General features: G+C 42.6%; 1 protein-coding gene across 1 annotated transcript in view; it reads left to right on the top strand.

Annotated features, from left to right (window-relative positions):
* Nucleotides 1-4,593: 4,593 nt before the first annotated feature.
* IL1RAPL2 (interleukin 1 receptor accessory protein like 2) overlaps nucleotides 4,594-25,787 on the top strand; it is a 388,687-nt gene continuing 367,493 nt past the window's right edge. Inside the window, exons 1-2 of the mRNA XM_062613304.1 lie at nucleotides 4,594-4,662; nucleotides 19,256-19,364. The gene's annotated coding sequence lies outside the window, so the exon portion shown is untranslated. The remainder of the gene's footprint in view (nucleotides 4,663-19,255; nucleotides 19,365-25,787) is intronic.

Here is a 25,787-nt window from a genome sequence, read left to right as displayed (position 1 = left end):
GGAAGTGTTGGCAAATCTGTGAAAGTGCATTGAAATTAAGAGCTGTTACTTAACAGTCAGAGATCACAAACTTAATTCATTACTAATTAGCTTGCATTTCAGTACTACTTGATTAATTCACTACTTCATTCATTTCACAGAACAGTAAAAGGTTTCTTCACTGAAGACCCCACTGCAGGCACTGCAGACCAGCCCCTGGGAGGCACTAAGTAAACTCAGCTCCTATGGAAATCACCAAGATACTTCTTTACATCCCTCAAGGTTACTGATATTTGGAATTGCTGACTGAAAGCATTGATGGCTTATTCAAGAACACAGCATCACAAAAGCAAGGTAGAAGCCATGCACGTTCAGCCCATTCTTTGCTAGGGACAGAAAAAGGTTCGTGATGCTGTTTTAAGTAAATCATTGACCTAGATTATAAGCTAGAGAGCATGAATTGTTTTTAACCTGCATTTTCTGTATTCTTTACCAGCTGCCAAGATGACTACATTGACCAGATTTTTATGTTGGGTTGAATGACTTTTTACCTGAATTACATTAGGCAATAGAGATCTGCACAGGTCAGGAATAGGAGTAGGAGGGCTCAAATATATTATCTTATTAAGTAAAGTTGGTGGTGCTTTCGTTTTTTCTTTGTGTACTTTAGTATGACTCTGACTCCTGTATACATTTACTCTTGTCAAACTTATGGGAGCTTAATATCTTTTGGAATGTCTCACTTTTTGGTGAATTTCAACTGCTCAGCAAGTTCAGTGATTCCTGGGTGTGGGTGGACAGAGGGCACAGACAGTGCTGCCTCTGCTTAGGAGATGAGACTAACAAAAAAAGTCCTATTTTGTTTCCTGCTCTCAATTAATAATGTTGCTCATAAAAGAAAATGTGCTTTCTTAGAAGTATTGCTTTAGAATTTAGAACACAGTTGCAAGTGTGACTCCCCAAGGCAATTGTTTCCTTCTTATAACTTCTTAAATATATGTTCCTAGGATGGCGCTAAAATGAAGTAGAGAATTCACTCTAGACAAGATATTAGATGATGTGCATAACATAATTACTGTGGAAATTGCTATAACCAGTACAGCTAAGTATAGAGTTTGTTTCTTGCCTGTGGTAATTTAGGATTCTTTTTGTCACTAGATTTTATGGTCCTGAATTAGAAGAATTAGATTCAGTTCCAAGGAAAAAAATCAAAAAGAAAGTAACTGTGTTCAGTTCTAAAAAAGAAAAAGGCAAGAGAGGAAGGATCCTGTGGTGTTCCACCTTTTTTTTCCTCAATAAACTTGGTTACATTTGCTCAGTCTTGTAACAGTTTTCAAAACTGCTGGTCCTGCAGACTGAGCCTGAGTTTTAGAAAAAGAAGGGTCTGTGCTCCTGTGCTCAGAGCATCATATGTAATGAGGAAAAAACAGTGGAAGTGGAAAGAAGTGGAATTCTGGCTCTATCTCATGCTTCTAGCTCTGAATATATGTCTCTAGTTTTATATTTTTCCATCAGAGACATACATTTTCTCCTGGACCTAATTCTAGCAATTTGTTTATTGGGAAAATATAACCAAGGTTTGGTGCTAGAAATAACACTTACTTCTGGCTACAGCTGTGAAATGAGTCTCAAGAATGACAGGAATCCAGCTTTCTTCTCACTCTTTTTTTCTACAGTACTATAGTATGGCTGGTTTCATCCAAAGTCTCTGAAGCCCATGGGAATGTCACTGATGTAGTGTGGTGTGCAAATTGCACTTACACTGTATCAGTAACTCTGTATAAGGAACAGATTTGGGGATTATATCCAGTATTTAATTTCTACCAACTGACAAATCCAGTGTATTAATTTTCATCCCTTTAGTACATAGCCAAAGGCTTTCTTGGAACTGATGGTGAATTTATTAAGGCTGGTAGCTGGTCTTTGTTTTCCCATCTGTATTCTCATTCCTGAAATTATTGGCTTTATCTGCAGATTGCAAGAGGGGTTAACTTTGAGGTTTGGGAACTGGTAAAATCTGTTGTACAGGAGAGAGTGATATTCCTATCACTGCCTTTGGGGATAATTTGAGCTAAAAGCTGCCTGGTTTCTGTTGGAGGGCAGCAATCAGATCTATAGTATTTATTTTTGCTCACTGCATCTTTCGATGTCCTATTAAACCCCTTCTCTATTTAGACATCTGGCTTTGTCTCATTAACTTGATGAGCATCAATGCTCCTTTCATCCGTTTCTCCCATAAACAGGTCTGTGTCTAATTTTCCTGCTGCATTCTTTTCGTAGGATGTATGCTTATCTACAATTTTCTACTCCTTTATAGCTTAAATCTCATATGAAATTTCATATAAGACTGGCCACAGTAAGTAAGTAAGTAATAACAACCCTTGTGTTAGCTCCTCAGCTGGCAGATTCAATTGTGGGCTTAAATTTTGGGAACCTTGAGTCAAACCTGGCTCTGGAAAGGGTAAGACTGCTGGGCTGAGATTCTCTCTTTTACAGGTAGGCAACATCAAGGGCTGGCATAAAAGAACTGTTAATTTCCTAGAGCTTTTAGATCACTTGTGTCTTTGCTCTGATGGATTTGAAATCTATGGCAATTAGAATAAATTCCTTTATTTCTCAAAATTAAAGCTGAATTTTGCCATGTAGCATTCCATAAGGTGAGATTTTACTGTGAAGACTGCAGGAATATCTCTCTCACACACACACATATAGAGGCAGGTCTCTTTCTCTTATAAAACTTAATATAAAAGAACCAAGATTATCCTTTCAGTCTTCAGTGCATTCTGTACTTTCTTAATTGGCTCTACTTCCACTTCCGTAATCCTTTAAAAGTCTCCAAGGACAGACTGGAAGAATGGATAAGCATCTATTATTGTTGTAGTGCTTTATTGTTCTGCATGAAATGAAGCCTTGCTACCTTCAAGGACCTATTCCCTTTCTCTTGCAGGGCACTGGCTCTTAATATTTCAAAGGGGATATTTTTCTGTTTAACTATACCTGCTCTGTGCCAGTAGCACAGATTCCTCTTAAAAGGTTTGTTGCATACCACGTGGGACAACTAGAGATGAGCATTTGTGCTTTTACTCACCTCAGGATAGATGCTAGACATAAAGGCTGGTGCTCCAAGATCTATCTGTGGTCTCCACAAGACATGTTTAGCCCTTTTTGCCAAGTCAAACCTGGAAGTCTCCTCCCCTTTGATTTTTACCAATGTTAAGTAATGTCCAAGGAGGATTCAAATCACACCAAGCAAAGCTCTGGGCTGAATTCTTCCGATGGTCCACCACTGCTAACTGATAAATCTATTACATAAGCAGGAAAGCCATGTGGGCAGAGGATGTTCAGCATCAGTTGTATAGATAATCTATAAACGCTGCCCTGCTGGGAAACAGATCAGAAAATGCTGCTGCTTTGGCAATGAAAGATCTGAGGATAACACACCAAATCCTGTAATTAAATGACTTTTGGTGTTCCTAAATGTTATGTTTCATCTAGACTTCCGAAAGAGAATTAATTAGGAGCTAATTAAAAGAGTCTCCTGCTTTCTTTCAAAGTGTCTTTCTGGTATCCACTGTATTGAGTTTATCTATTCACAGAGCACGATGAATCACTTCCCTGTTTAAGAAAAAATTGATTGCTGTTCTAATACTTATTGAACACCTATAACAGATGCTTAAATCTCTACAAGCTTGAGGTAATTAAAATAATAAATCTATACTCATTTGACAAGACTGCTGGGAGGAATCAAAGATATAAATAATCTAGTGGAGCCGTGAAACATTATTCTGCCAAGTGTTATGATCATTTCTTATGGAAATTTCAAGCCTGGTGCTACAGTCCTTATTTAGACAATGCTCCCATCAGATGTGGTTGTCATGAATAAGGCAGAGCTCAGTAAAGATGCCAGGGTCACGGCTCAGGATTGTAACAGCAAGGACCTCAAGAGCCTGGCCTTCCACCACAGAGCTAGTGTCCCAGCACTTGCCTGTCCTTGCCTATATCTTCTAGGAGAAATGGACACAGATCTCTTTCATCCTTTTTGTTGCCTGTGTTTTGCTTCAGTGAATTAATTATCTGTAGTAGTATGTGGGCACCTGCATTAGTGCTTTGAAGTGCTTGGCTGCCAAGGTGTGCCTCACAGGATGGGGAATGTCACCTTATGCCTAGTCTAGAGGCAGAGATGTGGTGAGAAGAGACCCAGCTTTCACCTCCCTTCCTTTGTGGCAACAAAGCCATACTTCCTGTTTCATCATAAGGAGCCCCTGTGGTCCCAGCCCTCCAAAGGGAGCTGGCACAGCCGCAAGCTTGGGTACTGTGCAGAATAATTCGGGAATCACTGGAATCAGAAAGAAAAAAAAGGTTGTGCTCCTAAAGCCTGGTAATCAGAGCACTCCTAGGACAGGGCTATGGTATGTGTCTGACCCAGAGCTTTTCTATCATGACTATTTTGTGTCCAATATCTAAATGGTTCTTGAAACAGGGACTGAAAACCATCTCTTGCTTCTTCCAGCTTGAGTACCTGAAGGAGGCCCCAAACCAAAGGAAACTACCGAGATGCTGAAACTTCTTGACCGTGGTGAAGATATACCTGTGTCTCCAGGATATCCAGCGCTCTGGGATTCTCTGTTTTTTTCAGTTTGTGAAAGGAGCTGGGTGCCAAGATCAGCAACAAAGTACCTATAGGTAAGTCATGGTCTTGGATAAATTGTTGGCTGTGACCCTGGCATGGCATGGCCTTGCTTGCTTGGTTGGCTATTGGGGCAGTAGCAGTGGAGTTGTACATGTCATGCTTTACTCCCCAGTACCAGAACCAGAGGGATATTGATCACTTTCATTAAGCAAAGCTGGTGAATTATCTCTCTGAGCACAGAGACACACAAAAGCGCAGACAACTTAGAACATTGCACAGGCAGAAAGACAATGTCTAACATCTCTGTGTACACAGAGAGAAGTTCCCCTGGTGGCTTCTCTATACAGGATCTTAAAAGTAGTTGGTTTTAATAATTTTGTGTGAAGCCCACAAAGACACCAGAGTGACATAAATTATTCTCCTATCCACCCAGACCCTGACCAACAAGCACATCTAACAGAGATGATTAATATCAAAAGAAACAGATATTTGTGGGGAAGGTGAACGAATAAAGAGTGGTGTTCATCCAAGAAGAACCTCTAACACTGTAACACGTTCATTTTATAAAACAGGTATGGGACTAGAGGTCTTGATTCATGTAATAAGACTCATATGACAATAACTAGACTACAAAAAAGCAAACCAAACAAAACGTTTAAAGATCAGTGTTTGCTTTCATCTCACCACAGTGCTAGCCTTATGATTAGTTGTGACGTCCTGCTTGCAGACTAATAAGTATATTAAACCACATTTTGTATATAATTTCTGGCACCATATCAGATTCTTAATATCACTTAAAAGGGAGATCAGTGGGAAGAATGTCACAGCAGAGCTTGGAAAATAGCTTTGCAAGTCTTGCTCTTGTTTTTTCTCTCCTTCAGCCCTAGCACACTCCCACAAGAATCCTGGCTGGCAAAGGAGTCACAGCACAGTTAAACTCGAGGCAGTGCCAGCCCTGCGCTCTATCACACTGTGGTATGAGGTGCTCACCTCCATGCTGCAGTTGCACACATCCTTGTTTGGGGCAGCTAAGTCCCTGGCGGTGCCTGTTGTCCTATGGCTGTTTGCTTTGTGGTGATATTTGTGATTTCAGGTGCTCTGGTTGCCCTGTGATTTGTGGTTTGGGTTTTTTTACCTTTGCACTGTAGCTCTTTTAGCGAAAGAAATCTACCAGCACTTCATTCATCATGTTTCTTTTAAATTCCATGGCAAACATATACAAATAAATAAACCTTTGTCAAGGGAACTCTAGTGGTATGCTTCAATGTGGATAATTATTACTTCCCTGTCAGCAAAAGGTTATAAAAACTTTTATTTTGGGAAAATGCAGACTTTTTTCCTGGCAGGCAAATACTGTGCAGATGTTCTCTGGATAATACAGCTGAAATGCTCCTTGTAGGATAACCTGACAGAAATGCTTCTGTTAAGCTGATTTCTGTGTCACTGAAAGACTGTTGGTGGTTTTCCTGGGAGGGGGAAAAAAAGATTTCTGTGGTTTCCTCATACTGGGAAAACATTATTCAAGCACCTCGTTCTGCATGAGAGTCTTGGTTCAGAAAGCTGTTAAACACATGCTTAAATCTGTCTGTACTTACAGGGACAGATATGTACCTGATCCTCTGCTGACTAGCAGCACAGCAGGGCTTGCTGAGCTAACCGGATTCTTCAGTGCCGTGAGTACAAGTTCACAGTGAAGTGGAAGATTTACTAGCTGAGAGGAACGACTTGCTACTAAAGCCATGTGTTCAGCTGACACCAGCAGCACTTTCAGCTGGCTTGGCTGGATAGACTTTTTCCTGGAAACAGCTGTCTTGCATTGAATCATCCCAGGCAAGTTACCTGAGGAAAACATAGAATCATAGAATTGTTTAGGTTGGAAAGACTTTTAAGATCAAGTCCAGTCATTAACCCAGCGCTGCCTGCCAAGTCCACCACTAAAGCATGTCACCAAGGGCCTCATCTACGCAGCTTTCAAATATCTCCAGGGACAACTGCCCTGTGCAGCCTGTTCCAATGCTTGATAGCCCTTTCAGTCAAGAAATCTTTCCTAATATCCAGTCTAAACCTTCCCTGGCACAGCTTGAGGCCATTTCCTCTTGTCCTGTCCCTTCTTACTAGGGAGAAGAGACCAATCCCCACTTTGCTCCATCCTCCTTTCAGGCAAGGAGCGACAGGGTCTCCCCTGAGCCTTCTGTTCTCCAGACTAATCCAGTTTCTCAGCTTTTCCTCATCACACTTGTGCTCCAGGCCCCTCACCAGCTCCACTGCCCTTTAGACCCACTCCAGCACCTCAATGTCTTTGCTGTAGTGAGGGTCCCAGAACTGAACACAGGATTCGAGATGCAGCCTCACCAGTGCTGAGTACAGGGAGATGATCACTGCCGCAGTCTTGCTAGCCACACTATTGCTGATACAGGCCAGGATGCCATTGGCCTTCTTGGCTGCCTGGGCACAAGCTGGGTCATGTTCAGCTGGTTGTTAACCAACATCCCCGGGTCACCTTCTGACCATTTGTGGTAGGGGAAGACAGATAACCAAACTTCGCCATGTGGTAAACCTTCCTGCTTTCTGTCCCTAGCTGCAGCTGGATGGTGCTGCAATCCCCAGCCCTAAGCCCCCATGCTTAGGAGTATCTGAAATGGCAGACGTCAGGTGTCTTTATTCTGTGGTACCCCTGGGTAGACACTGTATTTTTGGGTGGAGGGCAATTACCTGTCTCTCTGTATAAACCTGGACTGCCGCTAACTTAGTTGCCTTGTGTCAGACATCACAAGAGCCAGAAGGAGAGGGGGCCCAGAAGAGCACATTGGTCCAGGGCAGTGTGTGTCCAGGTCCCTGTGTGTGGTGCCTGCTGTCTCTGCTCTCTGGTGTCTAAAGTTGTAGAAGTGTATTTCAGAAAGTGTTGGTTTTTTTTTGGTTTTATTTTGAATTCTTCTCTTCCAACCTTTTTTTGTCACTGGTGGTGGGGGATGGAGAGAGTGCTTTGGGCATTTCAGATACTTTTGACTATCAGCTATTTAATGAAAGTGTTTGAGATTAAAGAGTAAGCCTTAATTGCTGACATGAATCAACGTGCTGCGCATGATGTGTGTACAGGAGAAAGAGAGCTAATCAAGAAAATTACTGCTTTTCACCCTCTTAATTACTGCTGCTCAGAGGTCTAGGCTGAGGTGCAAGTGCTGCTTAGCTGCTTTGTGTCCAACACAGAGTAAAATGGTTCTGAGAATTAAGAGGAAATGAAAAATTATTTGTAGTTCAGACATGTCTAATCTGGTCTTGTTCCTTTCTGTCAGTCTGTCCTTTCCTTATGAGCTACCAGCAGAGTCATGCAGGCAAATGGGTGGTGGCACCTCTGCTCTCACAAGGGAGCTGAACAGCAGTGGCTGCTCTGGGGAGATCGCTGCTGACCTGGACTGAGCAAATTTGACATTGTTTTTTGCTGTAGCACAAAGGGTGTGACTTTGCGAAAGGTGCTCTGCCACAGCCATGTGTCTTGGTGCTCAGCAAAGATAATGGTTGCCCCAGAGGAAAGTTAAAGCATGCTGCTCACTCTTTGCCATGGAGAAAGAATAGAGTGAGGAAACTGGGCAAATGTGAAAGCCAGCGGAGCTCACCTAAGGCAAAAGTAACGCTCCTGCTGGGTGAGCAAGTTCCTGCAAAATCGGACAAAACCATGGTCTGTTTAAAGGAATTGGACCCACTGCATGGATCTCATTGCGTAACAAAGATATGCCTCTGTCCTCTCGTATAATTTTTTGTTAGTTGGTTCAGAGAAGGGGAGGGAGTCCTGAAATGGTGACCTTTGAGCAAAGCCACAAGCAGGGGTGAAGCGTACAGAGGGCATTTGACTGAGCAGAGGAAGCAGGATTCCTGAGGCTGCTGGGCACATGTGGAGAAGACAATGATATGCTTGAAAATTAAGTGGATAGATTAGCCTTTAAAGAAGTAGCATGCTAGGGAGAGTGAGGGAGGTTGATGGAGTCACACTGCATTCATATAAGTACAAGGAAATTAAATCCCCAGAGGTCCTGGTGCTGCAGGGACTAAGAGACTGTTGAAGAAAATGCTTTGGAGGGAAAATACACAGTTGGTACAGAACATCAGTATGGGTTTGAGAGTGACTTTTCCAAAGAGGAAGCACAAGGACACCTGATGGGCATGGACTGGGAGCAGGACATAGGAATTTCAGTTTGTGGACTCTTGCGCCACCCCCAAGTCTTTGAATAAGTCTTTGACTTATTCTGGACTCTTATGTCCATTCCTTGTAAGATTTGTCTTCTCCCTTTCATGAGGCATACCTGCCTGCAGACCTGTATAGAGTTTATCTATGAATCCCTGACAATGTAACATCTTCACTGGATTAACCTCCCCAAACCAGCAGTGACACATTATAACTGTTGTTATAAATGAATAAAGTTGAATTTGGAGGAGGGAGAAAAACACCTCCTAAAACTTAAGTAAATGGGGAATCCAAGGTAAAAGATTTCCCCAAGGTTTAAGCCATTGTTTCTTTGATGAGAAGTGGCTGTGTGTCACAGCTAGGAGTTGTTCAGACACTGGGGGATGTAATAAAAATACAGCTCTGCACAGTGTCATATGAAACAGCCCTGGTAGCCTTACTATTTCGCTTCCTCTATTAATGATAAATGTTTGTTTACAGAGGAAGAAGAGCACTCTGACTGTGCCCAGCCTGATATCCAGACCACCAAACTACAGGGTCACATCCCTCTTGCCTGTGTGTGACACCTCATCCCTTCCCCCCTGTTTTCAGCGCTAGGATCGCACTTGAAAAAATCTTCCTCAAGGTAATTGTAGCTCATATCTGGGTTTGGTTTTTTTGTTTTCTTCAGAGGTTTTCAGCATTCACATGTTGCCTTCCAGCAGTAGATGGCAGCAATTTTCTTAGTCCTAATCTGGTAAAATCTGTATGTTAATTACAGCAAATTAATGTATTTGGAGAGGTAAAAGCTTCAGTTGCTCTTTTCAGCAGTTCATTATTAACTAAGATGTCATCCCTGAGCTCCTCCTGTCAATGCAGTGCTGGGCAAAAGCAAAGACCAGTGCCTGAGCCTGCCTGTCCTGTGCTTGTCTTCTGAAAAGCCCAGCCAGCACCAGGGATGCTCACTGCCTCAGCCTCTGTGCTGGCGAGGCAGCATGGGACCAACAGCCAGCTGAGCTGCTCCCTGGACTCCGGCCATTAGGCACCAGCAAGAGGTAGACCAGCCTCCAGCTCCTTTGGGGTTATAGTTTGGGATAACACAGGTGTTAACAGGAAAATGTGGGCCCACATCCTCACCTTCAGCTAGGATGGGAAGTAAGTAGCTTGGCAAATAATGAAGCCCAAAAGACCTAGGATGAATGACTAGTTAAACAAAGTCTGAAGAAAAAGAAAAGAGCAGAAATGATCCAGCTCAGGAATAAGCAATCTGTGTGTCTCTCTCTAAGCTGGCTTTCTGTCCTTGTTCATACTGTACGTGTATTTCCAGAAGATGGTCGTTAAGAGACTCATTTTTAACTGAAATGTTCATAATCAGTGTAAAGGTTTGCAACAGGATATAGAAAGTGTGAGAAATAAATTGAGCAACATTACTGTGTGAATCTAAAATATAATGGCTCCTGTTATGTGCGCATAGAAATAATGATGTTGAAATTAGGAAAGCTTCATCAACTTTAAATGAATAACTGATCTCCAGTGGACAGAGAGAAAAGTGATTTTAATGATTCCTTTAAACTAACATTTGGTATAATAAATGTTTAATGCATTTGTTCTGAAACAGGATTAACTACAGTGCCATGTCTTATTAAGGGCACAAGCACTGCTTCTAGTCAGCAGTTTCTCTATCCTTTCTCTCTCCCAAAGTCTACAGTTTATGATCCATTTCAGAATGTCTGATAAATACACTCCCTGCTTTTGATGATGTGCCTGGTTGATTTGGCAATGTCATGTGAAATGTAGGTGCAAGGCCAAGAATCAGACAAATTTATAATTGGGTAATTGTATTAAGATCATATTAAGTTCTTTTCACCCTGAAACACTGCAGGGATTATGACCTGCAGCATTGCAGTCACATGTGTTCCATTTCTGGTTGTGTATTAGGAACCCACCTGCTATTTCACATTTTAAAATATGCCTGTGGTATAGTACAGGCAAGTGAAGGAGGTTGACCTGCCCAAAATCAGAAATTAGAAAGGGATGGGCAGTGGGGAGGGAAGGATCCTTGAATAACCTGGGCATTGGCCACCATCACAGTCATTATGGACAGATGACCTGTCTAGCAAGGGAGAGAAAACCTTTTCATTAATCATTAAAGGAAATCAGGTATAAGATCTGAGCTTGTGGGAACTCATAAAAATGCTGTTGCCTGCATCCTTGATAAGTGACTAGTTCTAATATTATGCCTTTAATCAAAGAAAAACAATTAAGGGCTAGCTACTGTCCTCAAGGAGCTCCTCCATCACCGGTTTTGCTATTTTACTCTGGCTGCTTTAGTGTTCTGTAAGTGTACTCAAAGGGCAAGAGAGCCCTTGTTCTCAAAGGCCAACACTGGTGCTCCTTCACTGGTGAAGCTCTTTGCCTGCTTCTGAGTGCTCCTTTGACCTTGCCCTGTTTCCCCTGCTAAACAGATCATGTGCATAGTGAGCAGAGTTGCTGTAGAGCTGTCTTTATGCCCATATAGCAAACATCCTGCCTTTTCCTATTTCTAACAGGGCTGTTTTAGAGTAAACTGTTTCCAGTGGAAAAAAGCAGGCAAACAAATATGCCTGTCTGCTGCCAGGGCTCCTGCAGACTCTCCAGCTTAGAGCAGGGGGGTGAGCAGGAGGCAGCCCCTGTGGCACAGGGCAAAGGGGCTTGTTGAGGAGGAGGGGCAGAGCAAGAGCCATCTGCCAGGTGGGAGGAGAAGGATGAGCTCAGGCAGTGCAATGGCTTGTCCTGGCACTTGCACACAGCTGGTGTGAGCAGAAAGCAGCAGAGCTTGTAAGGTCCAGGTTGTTGTGTTCAAGTGTCCTGGCTTCAGCAGTAGCAGTCATTTTTCTTCTTCTTAGTAGCTGGTGCAGTGCTGTGTTTTTGACTTTAGGCCTGGGAACAGCGCTGATAACACCAATGTTTTTAGTTACTGCTCAGAAATGTTTACCCTGACCAAGGACTTTCTGAGTCTCATGCTCTGCCAGGGAGCAGGGGAAGCAGGGAGGAAGCAGAGACAGGACACTTGACCCAAACTATCCAAAGAGGTATTCCATACCACAGCACATCAGGCCCAGGATGTAGAACTGGGGGCAGTTACCCAGAAGGGCTGGATCACTGCTTGGTCGGGCTGGGTATTGGTTGAAGGGTGGTGAGCAGTTGTATTCTCTTCCCTTGTTATTTTCCTTATCATTATTGTTACTGATGGTAGCAGTATTGGTTTGTGTTGTACCTTAGTTAGTGAACTGTTCTTATCTCAACCTGTAGGAGTTACATTCTTTCGATTCTCCTCCCCATCCCTCTGAGAGCAGGGGGAGTAAGAGGGGGAGTGAGGGAGAGACTGCATGGTTCTGATTTACGGCTGGGCTTAAACCACGACATCAAGTAATTTAGGTACTTTAATTTTCACCTTCTAAGTCAAATTTAGGCTTTTATTTATCTGCTTTATGCTTCTGAAATGTTCTCTCTCTGATGGCATTACCAATATGGGCATTTTCTGGAAACAGGCCATTTGATACCCAGCGCATTCTCCTCAGGGCCTAGATTGTAGTGATTTTGGTCACTGAAATGCTTCATGCTTTAAAGTGACCACTAAGCATGAGTATGGGGTCTGTGCTTGTCTTCTCTATGACTGCTCAGCAGTCATGTTCCTCCCTGGAGTCCTAAGCTTTTCTGCTCCTCGCTACTGCCAGCATGGTATTTCTTTAGTATGTGATGTCTTAGTGCCATTTTTTGACTGTGTGTAGATGTAGATGCTGTGAGGAGGGGTTTGTCTGTAGCTTTGTGGTAAAGGTTGCACATGGATCTGTGGCAGCAGGGACCAGCTCCCTTTGTGGGGGTTGAAATGTAAGTGCTCTCATTATCAAACATGCACCATGCTCTCACTGAGCACAGGCTGCATCCGCTGGGAAGTTGAAAGGCAATGAGTCTGCATTAGACAAGTAAACTTGCAATATGAATTCTCCCTCCCTGAGATCCCTATATCCCTCATGATGCAATCCTTCGAGCAAGGACTGTCATGTACTAATGGCTGTGTAGTTTATCACAATAGAACTCAGGTACGGCTAGTGCCTCTAGATACCAGCATAAAATAAATGTTAATAACATGGGAGCCTCCCTGCTTACTGTATTCCTGTTTCAGGCCTTCTTATTACTGCTCCTTTGCAGCTGGAGAAATGGATGCAAAATCATCTTCCCCTTTCAAATAAGACTAGAGCTGAAAATGAAAGGGGACCAGAAAAAGCAGCTGAAATAATTACAGACATAAGAGGGCTTTCATCTGGACAATTATTAGGCAAGGTAAACCCCACTTAATTCCAAGAGCAGATTAATACACAAGAGTGTAACAGAAGGGTGTATAATAATGAATGGCACAGAGCGGGTCAGCAGTGTTTGTGTTTGCAGTATACAAAAGGAATGGTCAATGAAACTCAGAGGTGACAAGCTTGAAATAGATAAATGAATTCTTTTCGTACTGTGCAAGATTGTTATGTTAACCTGTAGATCTCAATTCCACAGGATCCTGTGTTGAGATATACACAGATACAAAACCAGTAAGGATTTTACACACCACACTAGATCAGTTCATTTAAAAGCAATTTAATTTCATGCTTTAGCTAGAAATCAGAGGAGGCTGTATTTCAGAAGTGAAGGCTATACCAAGAACAACATTTACCTTTCAGAACTATATACCTTTCCCTTATGCCTGCTACGAGGTGCTAAGCAGGGTGAAGGTTGATGAGGCTTGTTAAACCACGTGCTCTGAAATGACTGTGCAGGCTTAGAAACACTGAACTCACAATAGTTTGCTATACTTTCCTTTGAATCAGCTAGCTTGAGAAAGCAATCTCCCTGTTTTCTTCTGATCTAGCAAGTGTTTTGCTCTTTCTGTCAGAGGAGATTGGGCCTGTCTAATGGAAAGCGTGTTTGACTTTGTATTTGGGATACAGATGATGAAATTGTGATTTCTGAGGCAAAAAAAACCCTGCCTTATCTCTAATTCTGTTCACTTGATGGAGTTGCCAAAACTCACCCTTTCCCCTCTTGAAAAGGGATCAGACTAGAAAATCTGCGCTGAGTGCAAACGTACTGTACTATGTGTTTTTTGTGTGCTTGCTTTCTTTTATGATTGTTTTTGCACACATTGATGTTTATTTTTGCTTTCTAGTACTTGCTGGAAGATTTTTACCACTGAAACAAAAGTGATGGAAGTATTTAATGCACGACATTATTTATCTTTAGATATTAGTGGAAGTAGGATAAATGCAGATTTTACTTTGTTCTAAAACTGATTACATCTCTTTTGCATGCTTCATATTATCTGGGGTATTTCAGTCACACATATTATTTAGTTATGCACGGAGTCTTCTTTCTGGGGTGCATCTTACCCTGGGGGTCAGGACCATTAACGCATCTGGTGAATTTTTCACTGGAGTGTTTGTTTCTAAGTTATTTTCAGTCACGTAACGCTGTTGTGACTGAGAAGATGCAAGTAACAATCAGGAGATACTCACTGTAAACTAGCAGTTTATTTAGCTTCATCCCATTAGTACAATTAAATCTGAGATGATGATCACTGCAGAGCTTCTCAGGAATGCTAGGATACTTGATAAGTGTCGTGGTTTAAACCCAGCCAGGTAATTCGTTCGCTCACTTTCCCCCCCTTTTCTTGCCCTCCCCCTGCTCTCGGAGGGACGGAGAGGAAAATCGAAAAGAATGCAACTCCCACGGGTTGAGATAAGAACAGTTTAGTAACTAAGGTATAACACAAATCACTACTGCTACCACCAATGATAATAATGATAAAGGAAATAACAAGGGAAGAGAATACATCATCTCACCACCAGCCGACCGATAACTCGCCCCCCCAGCCCGACCAAGCTCTGACCGATACCTCCTACAACCCTGCAGACTCCCAGCCCCTCCGGCTAACTCCCAGTCACATCCTGGGCATGACGTGCTGTGGTATGGAATACCTCTTTGGCTAACTTGGGTCAGGTGTCCTGTCTCTGCTTCCTCCTGGCTCCCCCTCCTCCCTGGCAGAGCATGAGGCTCACAAAGTCCTTGGCCAAACCAAAACATCGCTTGTTATCAGCTCTGTTCCCGAGCTGAAAGTCAAAACACTGCACTGCACCAGCTACCAAGAAGGGGAAAAATGACTGCTACTGCTGAACCCAGGACAATAAGGTAAAAAGTTTTATTTTCTCAGAAAGGGTTTGTATAGATGCAATAACACTGAGGCCTGAATGTCCCTGGAGATTTCTGAAGCAATCACTTGAAATCCATGTGTAAACCAGTAAAGAACCTGGTCCTCAAATTTGTTTTGAGTGAGGAATTCTAGCTGCAATACTAGTGGAGTGCTTACTTCTAAAGTTACTGTAGACCTAAATTTTGGTCAATGGTCTCCTTCAGTCCCTTAGAGACTTCTGAACAGAAAGTTATTGTATTTTTTGTAGCTTTTATTTTTTTCTTTTGTGAGGGAGAAATATTCCCACAGGTGCTTAAGAAAATAAAACAAGAACCAGATGAAGAAGAGGAGGAAGGTGAAATGCCAAATGTCTCAACCAGTTCTGCTTAGTACTGAAAATGGATATTTATTGAATACAGAAGTCAACAGAAACAACTCTGGTGTTTGTTTTAGAATCAGCTAGTTTACACAGAGGACAGGCAGAGGAATTTCATTGTGCTGGCATTGTTGGCCATTTTAATTTTCAAAGGCAGCTTAGCAATGATTTTTGATCATCGGTCTCACTAATGTTCTACTAAATATAAATCAAGTCATTCAAAGGACTTGGGTTTGCATCTAATTATTAAGATCACTGAACTGGAAATATTTTACACTCCCAGTTTTGAACTAGACATGAGTCATGTCACCCAAAATAGCCACCTCAGAGAGTGTTGATGTAATCCATCTGGTTGTGCAAACAGTTGAGGAACTCAGAATAACAAGAAAATTTCTAAATAGGATATGGCATGATTTTCTTGCCTCTGTACAGCAGCTCAAACATTTACACAAACTTGTTAAGCTGCTTAGGGAGAGGATTGTTTGTCCAGGTAATGCTTCTTTCAGTAAGTTAAGCTGCAAGGAAGGCAGATGCTTGACTTCATGGAATATGGGGGATTCTGGAGAAATTGCCTCTGGGAGAAATTTAAATAAATTAATGGAGAGCTTCTGGGTTTTTTTTCCTCCTCTGTCTTCATTTTGAGCAACTTATTCCCTATCTATGCAGAAGGGTCTGTGGAACACGCATAAGGAAGTCGTTTAATTATGTAAAGCTGCTCCAGGTAGATGTTATTTACAGATGGCTGAAAAAATTTTGATTATACTCATTTGCCAAGAATAAACTGCTTCTTTTTACTCTTGGTGGAGAGGTGTTTTTAGTCATCACCAAGGTAAGCTGCAGATTGTATACTCCTGTCTACATCTTTTTACTAATTTTGACTGTTTTATTTCTTTGTGATTTTTAAATGGTAACCCCGCAGGCGCTGTGCACATAATTGAAGCAAGCAATCTGCTTGTTTATCCCTGTTTTCCATTAATTAGATATGTGCAATCTGAATTTCCTAGTGAAAAACATGAGATGACATGCTAAGGGGCCAGATCTGCATTCCCTCACAAGGCTGAATTGCCTGTGTTGGAGGAGACATCTCCAGACAGGGGCACAGTGGTGTTTGTCACCATCTTCAGCTTGGGCTGGAGCAGAGGTTGAACAAGTCATACTGGAAGAGGCTGGAGGTGTCTCAGGAAGCCCCTACCCTCAGCAGTGCCTGGGTAAGCCTCTGTGTCCTCGGGTTTGCTGCAGGCTGGATGTGCTGGAAGATGAATGCATGTCCATAGGACACTGTGAAGCTGCAGCCTTGTACCTGGGCAGTGTGAAATGGTGTTCCTGCCTGGGCTGGGCTCACAGCTGCATTCTTGTGGCTCCCCCATGCTTTTCTGTCATCAGGTTTCTTTTATTCTACTTTGTTCACTGCTAAAGTGGTGCAAATCTTCACTTCAATGAATAACCAAGGTGCAACCCCTAATGTGAATAGTTATGTCTGACCGATGGCAGTGCAGGTGAGGTCTAAGGGTACTGCTGTTTGCTAAGGGATCTCTGTGGTCCCCAGAGAGGATCTTACACAGAAATGGCCTAGCTCTGCAGTGGCCACATATTCAAACCAGGCTAGTGATCAGCTGTCAGGTCCAGCCAAGAACTGAAGAATCTGCCAAGAGTGAACTTCCTAAGAAGCAATCAAAGAGATCTTCATGTAACAGGCAAAGGCAAACTGTTTTCAGCCTGCCCACAAATGAGATGAGAGGAGAGGGAATAGCCCCAGCTCTGGGTGTGCAGAATGGCAGATAAGTGGAGAATTTCATAAAGGAATGAGTCAGTGAAAATTGAGCTCTGATGTAAGTCCTGAGGCAATCATAAGGAAAATCTTTGGAACTCGAAGAAACTAGTGCTGAGTTTTGAGGTTCTTCTGTTGCAGCAAGGACACCAGGCTGAATGAATACCCCAAGGTATTCTGCTGCCCATGGAAGTGACAGAAGATACTCGGTCTCTCCTTCCCAGCTTGTCCAGAATTGAGTGCTGTTTCAAGCACCCTGGCTCTTGTAACTGAGTAACCTGCTGGTACCTGCGTGAAGAGTGTACGGAGGAGTCTCACCCATGCAGGAGACCTTGCTGCCTCAGGGAGAGCTGTCACGATCAAACACCTTGGTCTGGATCCACCAAGAGGCAAAGCTGAGAATGTGCTTATGCGCTTTATGAGCTCAGGGCCCACTGCTTTTTACAGAAAGGGATAAATAAGTGGTTCTTTGAAGCTAATGGCTTCTTTTGTCTGTATATATATGCCATAATGCCATTGCAATCCTGTAACAACCTCCCTGATGTCAGACAGGCCTTGTACACACTCACATTAATGAGCTATTGCATACGAGCTCCCTGCCTAGTGCACTCCCTCTCGCCTTTCCTCTGTTGCTCAGATTCATTTTTCTTCTGCTGGCGTGGTGCTTGCCTGCAGTGATGGGTGTGTGCCCTTTGCTCACTGGGGGTCTGGCAGTAAATCATAAGTTTTCTTTTTTTTTTTTCCTTTTACATTCTGGAGCAGCTGCTCTGATTAGTTTGAAGCAGAACAAAAGACCTAGAAACGGGGAGAATCCTGAAGGTAAGTACTTTACTGTGGGCTTAATGTCAAGGTACGGTACACATAGCAGCTTTTCCAGAGACCATTTAAAAACTATTATCCACTGTATATTTTAAAGGCAGGACATAATTCAGACATCTGACTGACTGTCCTTGAATGCTGATTCTTGCTCTACAATTTTATTTTTAAGAAACCTTGATCTGTGAACTTTTGAAAACATTTTATATTGCGTTCACTACTCTTAAAGGATTACTTCTGCTGTCTGAGTTGTGCCAGATTTGTGGTGACAATAACGCAGAGGAAGAAATGGCAAGCTCTATCAGAGGAGCAGTGGAAAAGTCACTTCTGTAAATTTGAGGACCGCTTAAAAGTTGTCTTCCCTTTTCACTGTAGAGAATGCTATTTCTGATATTATGGTTCTTATTACTCCAGAGAGGACATGATTCAGTGATTTCAGATCCCTGCAGAGACCATGACATTGTCATAGTACCTTTCTAAGGAATGGGGAAATGACAGTGACCTCCAGGGTACCCTCAGTAGGCAAAGCATTGTCATTCTGAAGCACCGAATCCAGGGATTTAACACGAGGATTTAGGAAGGGAACTGGACTTGAAATGTACTTAAGAGAGCTGTCAATCAATGGTCTGTAGCTTTCAAGTCAGGCTGTTGCTCTTGAATGTACTGTTGAAGTAGTCTTTAAACTGAGTCATCCTCAGGGCACCTGTAAGTGAAATTATGGTGCTCCCTGTAGCCCTTTCCCTGCCCCTGCTCCCACCTTTCCCCAGCACACTCACTGTGTTTCTCTTGATGTTTGCTGAGTTCAGTGTTTGACCAAGTCTGTCTTCACCCTTCCAGAGAAGTGTTGTTGGGTTTGTTGCACTTGTCTTCCACCTGCTTTCTGCCAGGGGGTATTAATACTGAAAATAGAAGTTAAGCATGCGTGTTGCTTTTCCTGCAAGACAGAGTAGCACTTAATGTGCTTGATATTTCCAAGTACCGGCATTTCTACCTAGGTAAGAAACCTTCAAGTCTGAAAAATGATAAACAGCTTCTTACAGAAATTCAGGCCAATTTTAGTATATTATTGTGTTATCACAAGCCAAAAGCATTGGCAATCAAAGGTGTTTTTGAAGCCGTTCGCTCCAGTTCTACTGACTTGTTTTGTTTTGTTTGTCTTTGATAACACTCATTGCTTTTGAGACAGCTTGGAGGGCAGGACTGGCTTAGGCATAGCAAAAAAAAAAACCAAAATGCTGTATCAAAAGCCATGGTTTAGTCATTGAATATGAGATTAAATCATATCCCTTTATTTCCATAAATGTTTCTCTTTGCAGATGTACTGGGAGAGAGGAATTCAGTGCCTTAGAATGCATGGACAACAGAGGATGATACAACCTGAAAACAAATGTCTTGAAGAGTGTTTATTACCAGTCAGTAAATTGGGTAAGACTGGAAAAAGTGTTTTAGCATATCTTTGCTTTGTTGACTGCTCCTGATATAGTGGCTTTTTTTTTTCTCATCTCATGCATAGGGTATGGTCACTGATGCTTAAAGAGACCTTGAAATACTGACATCAGAACTGACTTGCTGATGTGATGAATTGGAGGACTACTCGAACAGGTCACACTGTTCGAGTAGCCTGGAGCAGCCTGACAGGGCAACGGGTGGGGGTACAGTACCTTTTTCTTGCCAAATGTATTTCATGTATGTGCACTGCAGAAAATAAAGGAACCTGTTTTCTGCCAAGTATTATGTTGCATAAAAGCTAGAGGATCTTTGTGCCTATATTTGCCCTCGAGATGAAGTGAGGGCTTGAGAAGGGCTGTTGGCATATGAGCCTCTTTGCCATACTTCTGGCTTGTGGGCTGTGCTCAGAGAAGCCAAGCCAGACTCCTGCAGCTTCCCTGTCCAACCGTCCCCACTTGGAGCTTGGTGTGAGCTACCCTGGCTGGGAGCTGTGCTGCTGCAGCTACACAGTGCAGGTCATTGAACACATTTGGCTCTCTCTCCACTCCCTGGCAGGCCCATCAGCGATTGCAGCATGTGAGTGTTCAGAGCCAGGGAGGACCCTTGTGCAGACATAAGTGGGAACAGCAAAATTCTCCTTTTTCTGAATGTTAGGCTAGTCCATAGCTTCTACTTGGGTTGAAGCCCAGTTATCTTTCTGGGAAGCAAAAGAATCACACCCTAGAATCTGAATCTGACCTTGAACTTTACATTTTAGTAGTGTTGCTGGTCAGCGTGAAAGAGACACTTGTTTACAGTGTGACGTGGGTAAGTAGTTATAATACACCATTTATTTATGTGTGAACAAGGATACGAAACAACATTTAAAATTTATTATTATTGTTTTCTACCACATTTCTCCCCTGTAAAACTCTATCTAATTTTCACCTGAAACAGTATTTTTCTTTTCCTTTTGCCAGCTGACCTGGGAAATCCATTATTCAGCTAAACATAAGCTACCCCAAATATGTGTAGCTTCTGTCTGGAAAAGTAACTTAAGGGGTTTTGCCATCAGTCCAGAGTTTCAAAGTGTTTATTGTACCCTTCCCTTCATTGTTATGATTTGCTCTGTTTTGTGGCCCAAACTATGATAATCTGAGCAGAGCAGAAATGCAAACCAGGATGATTTTTACAACCAGATTTAAAAGTTCTATTGTTTGCTACAAACATAAAAAAGTAAAGAAAGTGCTGCATTAATTTCTTCTTTTCTAGAAGCATCAGTAAAAAATGGAGAAGGGAAAAGAAAGCTGTAATAGAAAACATAGAAGATTGACATCAGTATTTGTTGATTTCTGTGTTTTATTTCCTTTTACTTTTTAAACTAGGTTTTCAAACCATCCACTTGCAGAAATTTGCATTTTATGAGGACAAACTTTCAAAATATGATAGGATCATTTTAGGTAACTTACCTCTTTTTCCTCAGCTCATGGCATCTAAAACTAACTGTGCTCGTCATCTTCTCAGTAATTTCTTATCATTGAAGTTAAAACATAATCTAAGTTTGCACCAAATGAGCTGTTCCAAGATGAGTTTGCCAAACTGTATTCCAGTGGGATTTCTTGCAATTATGATTAGATGCTGCCAAACAAAAATGATCTGTGGAATACAAGTGAATCCAACGTTGATTAGCTTCTCTAAGTCCCACAAGAGGTTAGAACAAGCACAACTTGCATTTAATCTTTTGTCTCTGTGTCTCTGCCAACCACAGTTTTGCTAGTAGATACAGCAAATGAAAGGAGGTGAAGAGAAGAGAAATGAGGAGCTGATGAAAGACTTTTCTGTTATTAGGACTGATAGGATGCTTTAGGATGTCGTTGATGCTCATCAGAGGTGGTTCTCCCATCAAAAAGTGAATTAAATAGTCAAAGGCAGCATTTGTCTTAGACTTGTCTGAGAAATTCCCAAAGGGAAAATGCATCATATTTCCACTGTCTGTTAGTGGATTTTACATTCCTGCTCCACAAACTGTTGTGCACATGACAAAAAGCTCTCCATTTGAGCAGTTTTCCTAACAAGCTTAGCTGTTTGCTGGATTAAGGCAAAGTTAAGATTTGTGTCTTATTTTAATTAATCCCTAACATTGCTTCCACTTCTGCTGTTGGCCAGTCAAGAGGGACAGGTGAATAGTCAATATGCTGTAGCTTTTTACCCTTTTACAAAAATATAATGCCTCCTGCGTGAACATGTTACCTCTGTTGTAAGCCTGTCATGTTGTTCTTTGGGGAAGAGAATTCTTATTTTCCAATCCATATATTTATGCAGAGCAGTCAGTCCTCTTACACTGTGTACATGCGAAATGCTTAATAATTTTGTCTTCAGCCTTCAAGCATAAAAGCAGGAAAGTTACCCTATTCCAAACTTAACTGCTTGGATATGCTTTAGGTACCAAATAAGATTACTGCTTGGAAGATAGTGCATTTATCTTTCACATGAAATAACCCAGGAGAATGTCAGATGCAAAATGATTTTTGAAATCTTGGCATTTACTGCTGCTTTATACTGTCTGTGTGCACCTTTAGTCAATAGCAGTGACATTACTGTGTGAGTCCCTCCAACTGAAGGGAATTGGCACCCTATTAAAACTCTCTTTTTGCAAAGCTGAACTGGAAATATGTTACTATGCAGCTCTATGTTTATCTCCTGAAAAGCGGTGATCAGAATCATGGCTGCTACCAGCCAGGCAAGATTTTCTCCTTGTCAGTTTATTCCTTCCTATAGCTTATCCTTTGTTTGGTGCTACCTGGCCACTGATGTCCTCCTCATTCCTTTCACAACAGGCTCTTTCTGCTTTGGCTTTTGTCCTCTGTAAATGCAGCCCTGCCAAATCTCTGGGATGAGCTCCCTTCCGTGCTTGGCTGTTGCAGCATCAGCATCTCACATCCTTGTGGATCAGTGCTTCCGCCTCTCTCTGCTCCAGCAACGTGGGTGCTGCTGGCAGAGCAGCATGCGGAGAGCATGGGGCCCTGAGCAGCAGGAGACTGTGGCTGGAGACAGTGGATGCAGCATGGAAGTGGGTGATGCTCTGCAGCACCTACAGATTTGCAGCCCTGATGATCTGTTACTGTCACCTGGTCTTCAGGAGGCTGGGTGCTTGTGCCTCGCTGCAGGTGGGTTATCTATCAGCTTTGCATCATTGTCTGCTGAAATTAATTGCTAGGAAGGCTCGATGGTGTTTTCAGAGAGATGGACCTAGTTTTCAGCCTTATTTCCTCTTGCTTAGGATGGTCATCACAGGGTCACCTCTGAGAAGCATATATGCAACACACATAGTTTTCACATCTGGCCATTCTTCCTAAAGATCAAACCTGACTCTGTGCTGCTATATGCAAAATACTATACATAAAGCCAAAAAATGGGACTTTACATAGCTGTAAATGTTCTCATCCTGGTGTCTTCCCATTCAGGCAGTAAAAATGTGAGAACCATGGAGATTCAGAAGCAGAGGTCTGTGGCAAGACTGAGGGTCTCCTGACGATAGCCATGGACAATGGTCACTTCTGGAACTAGCTGTTCTTAGTGGCAGAGTTTATTAGGGCAATATATGTCTCCTAAATTATGCTACTCACTTTGTACCCCAGCTCTGCCAAGCAAGCTGCTCAGATGGGAGCTTTACAATTTCTGCTGTTTCAAGTCAAAACGAAGCTATCTTACTTGACTGAGGCAGGACAGAGTGCAAAGCACTCACCTGGCAGAACCAGAGATCGTTTGGAGGCCAGAAGAGAGCAGCTGGGAGGACAGTCTCTGCTTCTGGCATTCTGTTGTGGTTTAATCCCAGCTGGCAACTAAGCCCCATGCAGCTGCTCTCTCATTCCCATGGAACAGGGGAGAGAATTGAAAGGGTAAAAGTAAGAAAATTCCTGGGTTGAGATAAAGACAGGTTAATAGGTAAAACAAAAACTACACACACAAGCAATGCCAGACAAGGAATTCAGGTGTTCAGCCATCCCCAAGACAGCAGGGATGTCACACATAACAGTGACTTGGGAAGACAAATGCCATCACTCCCAACATCCCTCCTTCTCCATCAGCTTCCCATGCCGAGCATGACGGCACATGGTCTGGGATATCCCCAGGGTCAGTCAGGGTCAGCTGTCCTGCTGTCCTCCCAACCCCTGGGGCACCCCTAGCCTTCTCACTGGTGGGGTTGGGTGAGGAGCAGAAAAGGCCTTGACCCTGTGTAAGTGCTGCTCAGCAGTAACGAACATCCCTGTGTTATCAGCACTGTTCTTGGCATAGATCCAAACCGTCGCCCCATGCCAGCTCCTGTGGAGAAAATTAACTCTATCCCAGCCCAAACCAGTGTGCAGCCAGATGAGGACGTTCAGCCACAATAATTGTAAGGGATGTGCATGAATCCATGCAAGATTGATTAAAACTGATTAAGGAATTGTACCTGGGGGCCGTTCCAAAGTTGAATGAAGTCAGTGGAGAAGTCTTTTTCACTGCATTCTCTGGCATTAGATTAAAGCTCCATAACACCCCATTGTGAAATAATTTGGTTAGCAGAAAGAATGGAGAGATTTAATGTATCAAAGATTAGAGAACTAAATGGGATTCCAGGTGATGGATTCAGTTTCTGGCTCTCCACAGATGTACTGCTTGACATTGCCCAAGTTCATCAGTAACTCTTAGGACATCCCTTCCTAGCATAAACAGGTATGACAGTGTGAATAATTTCTCTCCCATTTTTATCAGTGAGGGGGATGTGTGAATGGCTGTGTGGTTCTGAGTTACCAGCTGGGCTTAAACCATCACAGTGGATCATTCCTGCTCCGTATTCAGCTCCATGAATGCTACCTTCCTCTTTTCACCCCTACTGAGCTTATTGGAAGATTGACAGCTGTATGTCACATTACTCTTGTCTGTGAAATGGATTATTTTCCTCAATAGGCTGAGATGAGATCAGAATAAGGGAAACAAAATTAGTTTAAAAAAACTAGTCAGTGGTATGGTCTTTTTTATGAGCAATGTACATATTCATAGATTGTAGCATAATAATTAAGGGGTTTTGATGTATTACAAAATGCTGAAGAAGTCTAATGATACTGCTTTATCTCTTCAAAGTTCAAATATAAATCCATGGTATCATTAAGTACAGCTTCACCTAAGTGTATATTTCAAAGTCCATGAGAAGTTTAATTTCTCAGCTTTCAATCTTTTAATTCAGCTAAAAAGTGCCTTCAGTAAGTGACCTGATAAATAATTAAAAAAAAAAAAAGCACTTTTACACTGTAATCATGCCAGGAGGAATGAAAGAGTAGCTGAAGTGTCAGAGGTTATAAACTGCAGCAAAGGTATTAGCATCTTGGTGAAGAAGTCTGTGTCAGAGAGAGAAGCGAGGTCTCCTGGCAAGATACTGACTCTTTCTAATTAGTTAAAAGATTCATACAGGCAGTAAAAATGGGCCAGTTTATTGATTTTTTTTTTTTTTTTTTTGGTCACATTCCAGCATGACAATAGTTTTACTCATTTACCTTGTGTGTTCCTGAGCCTTGGTTGATCTTGGCTTCAGCATGCATAACAAAGCAGTCCATGTGCTGTTTGTCCCCAGCACCTCCTCCACTTGAGATTTTAAAGGGTGAAATGACTAAAAATGCTGCTAGTTTTGTCATGGAATCAACTAGGTTGGAAAACACCTTTAACATCATCAAGTCCAACCATTACTTCAGGATTGCCAAATCCACCGCTAAACCATGTCATTAGGGCCTCATCTACATGCCTTTTGTGTGCTTCCAGGAACAGTGATTCCACCACTGCCCTGCACAGTCTGTTCCAATGCCTGATTATCGTTTTGGTGAAGAAATTTTTCCTAATATCCATCTAACCCCCCCTGGTGCAGCTTAAGGCGTTTCGTCTTGTACTATTGCTTGTTCCTTGGAAGAAGAAACCAGCCACCTCCTGGCTTCATCCTCCTTTCAGACAGTTGTAGAGAGCAGTAAGGTTTCCCCTGAGCCTTCTGTTCTCCAGACTAAATACCCCCAGTTCCCCCAGCCGTTCCCCATCACACTTGTGCTCCAGGCCCTTCACCAGCTTCGTTGCCCTTCTTTGGACTCACTCCAGCACCTCAGTTTCTCTTGTAATGAGATACCCAGAACTGAACACAGGATTTGAGGTGTGGCCTCACCAGTGTTGTTGTTCCTGTGTGACACCTACTTCCGATTTGCTTCTTTTAAAGGTTACAAGACAATCTAATTGTCAGCTCTGCGTAATGGGTAAAGACCTGAAAGCAGAGCTGAGTGCTTTCGTGGCTTTGACATCAATGTCAAAGATGATGACTCCATTGCAGGAGCTGACCAGAACCTGGCACTTCTCTGACCTGGGGGGAGGATGCTGAGGACACACTAACTGCTATGGTGAGGG

The sequence above is a fragment of the Pezoporus occidentalis genome, unplaced genomic scaffold (assembly GCF_034315485.1).
Source record: "Pezoporus occidentalis ecotype Australia unplaced genomic scaffold, CSIRO_AGI_Poc_V1 ctg165, whole genome shotgun sequence".
NCBI classification, from domain to species: domain Eukaryota; kingdom Metazoa; phylum Chordata; class Aves; order Psittaciformes; family Psittacidae; genus Pezoporus; species Pezoporus occidentalis.
This window is presented reverse-complemented; position numbering and strand designations above follow the sequence as displayed.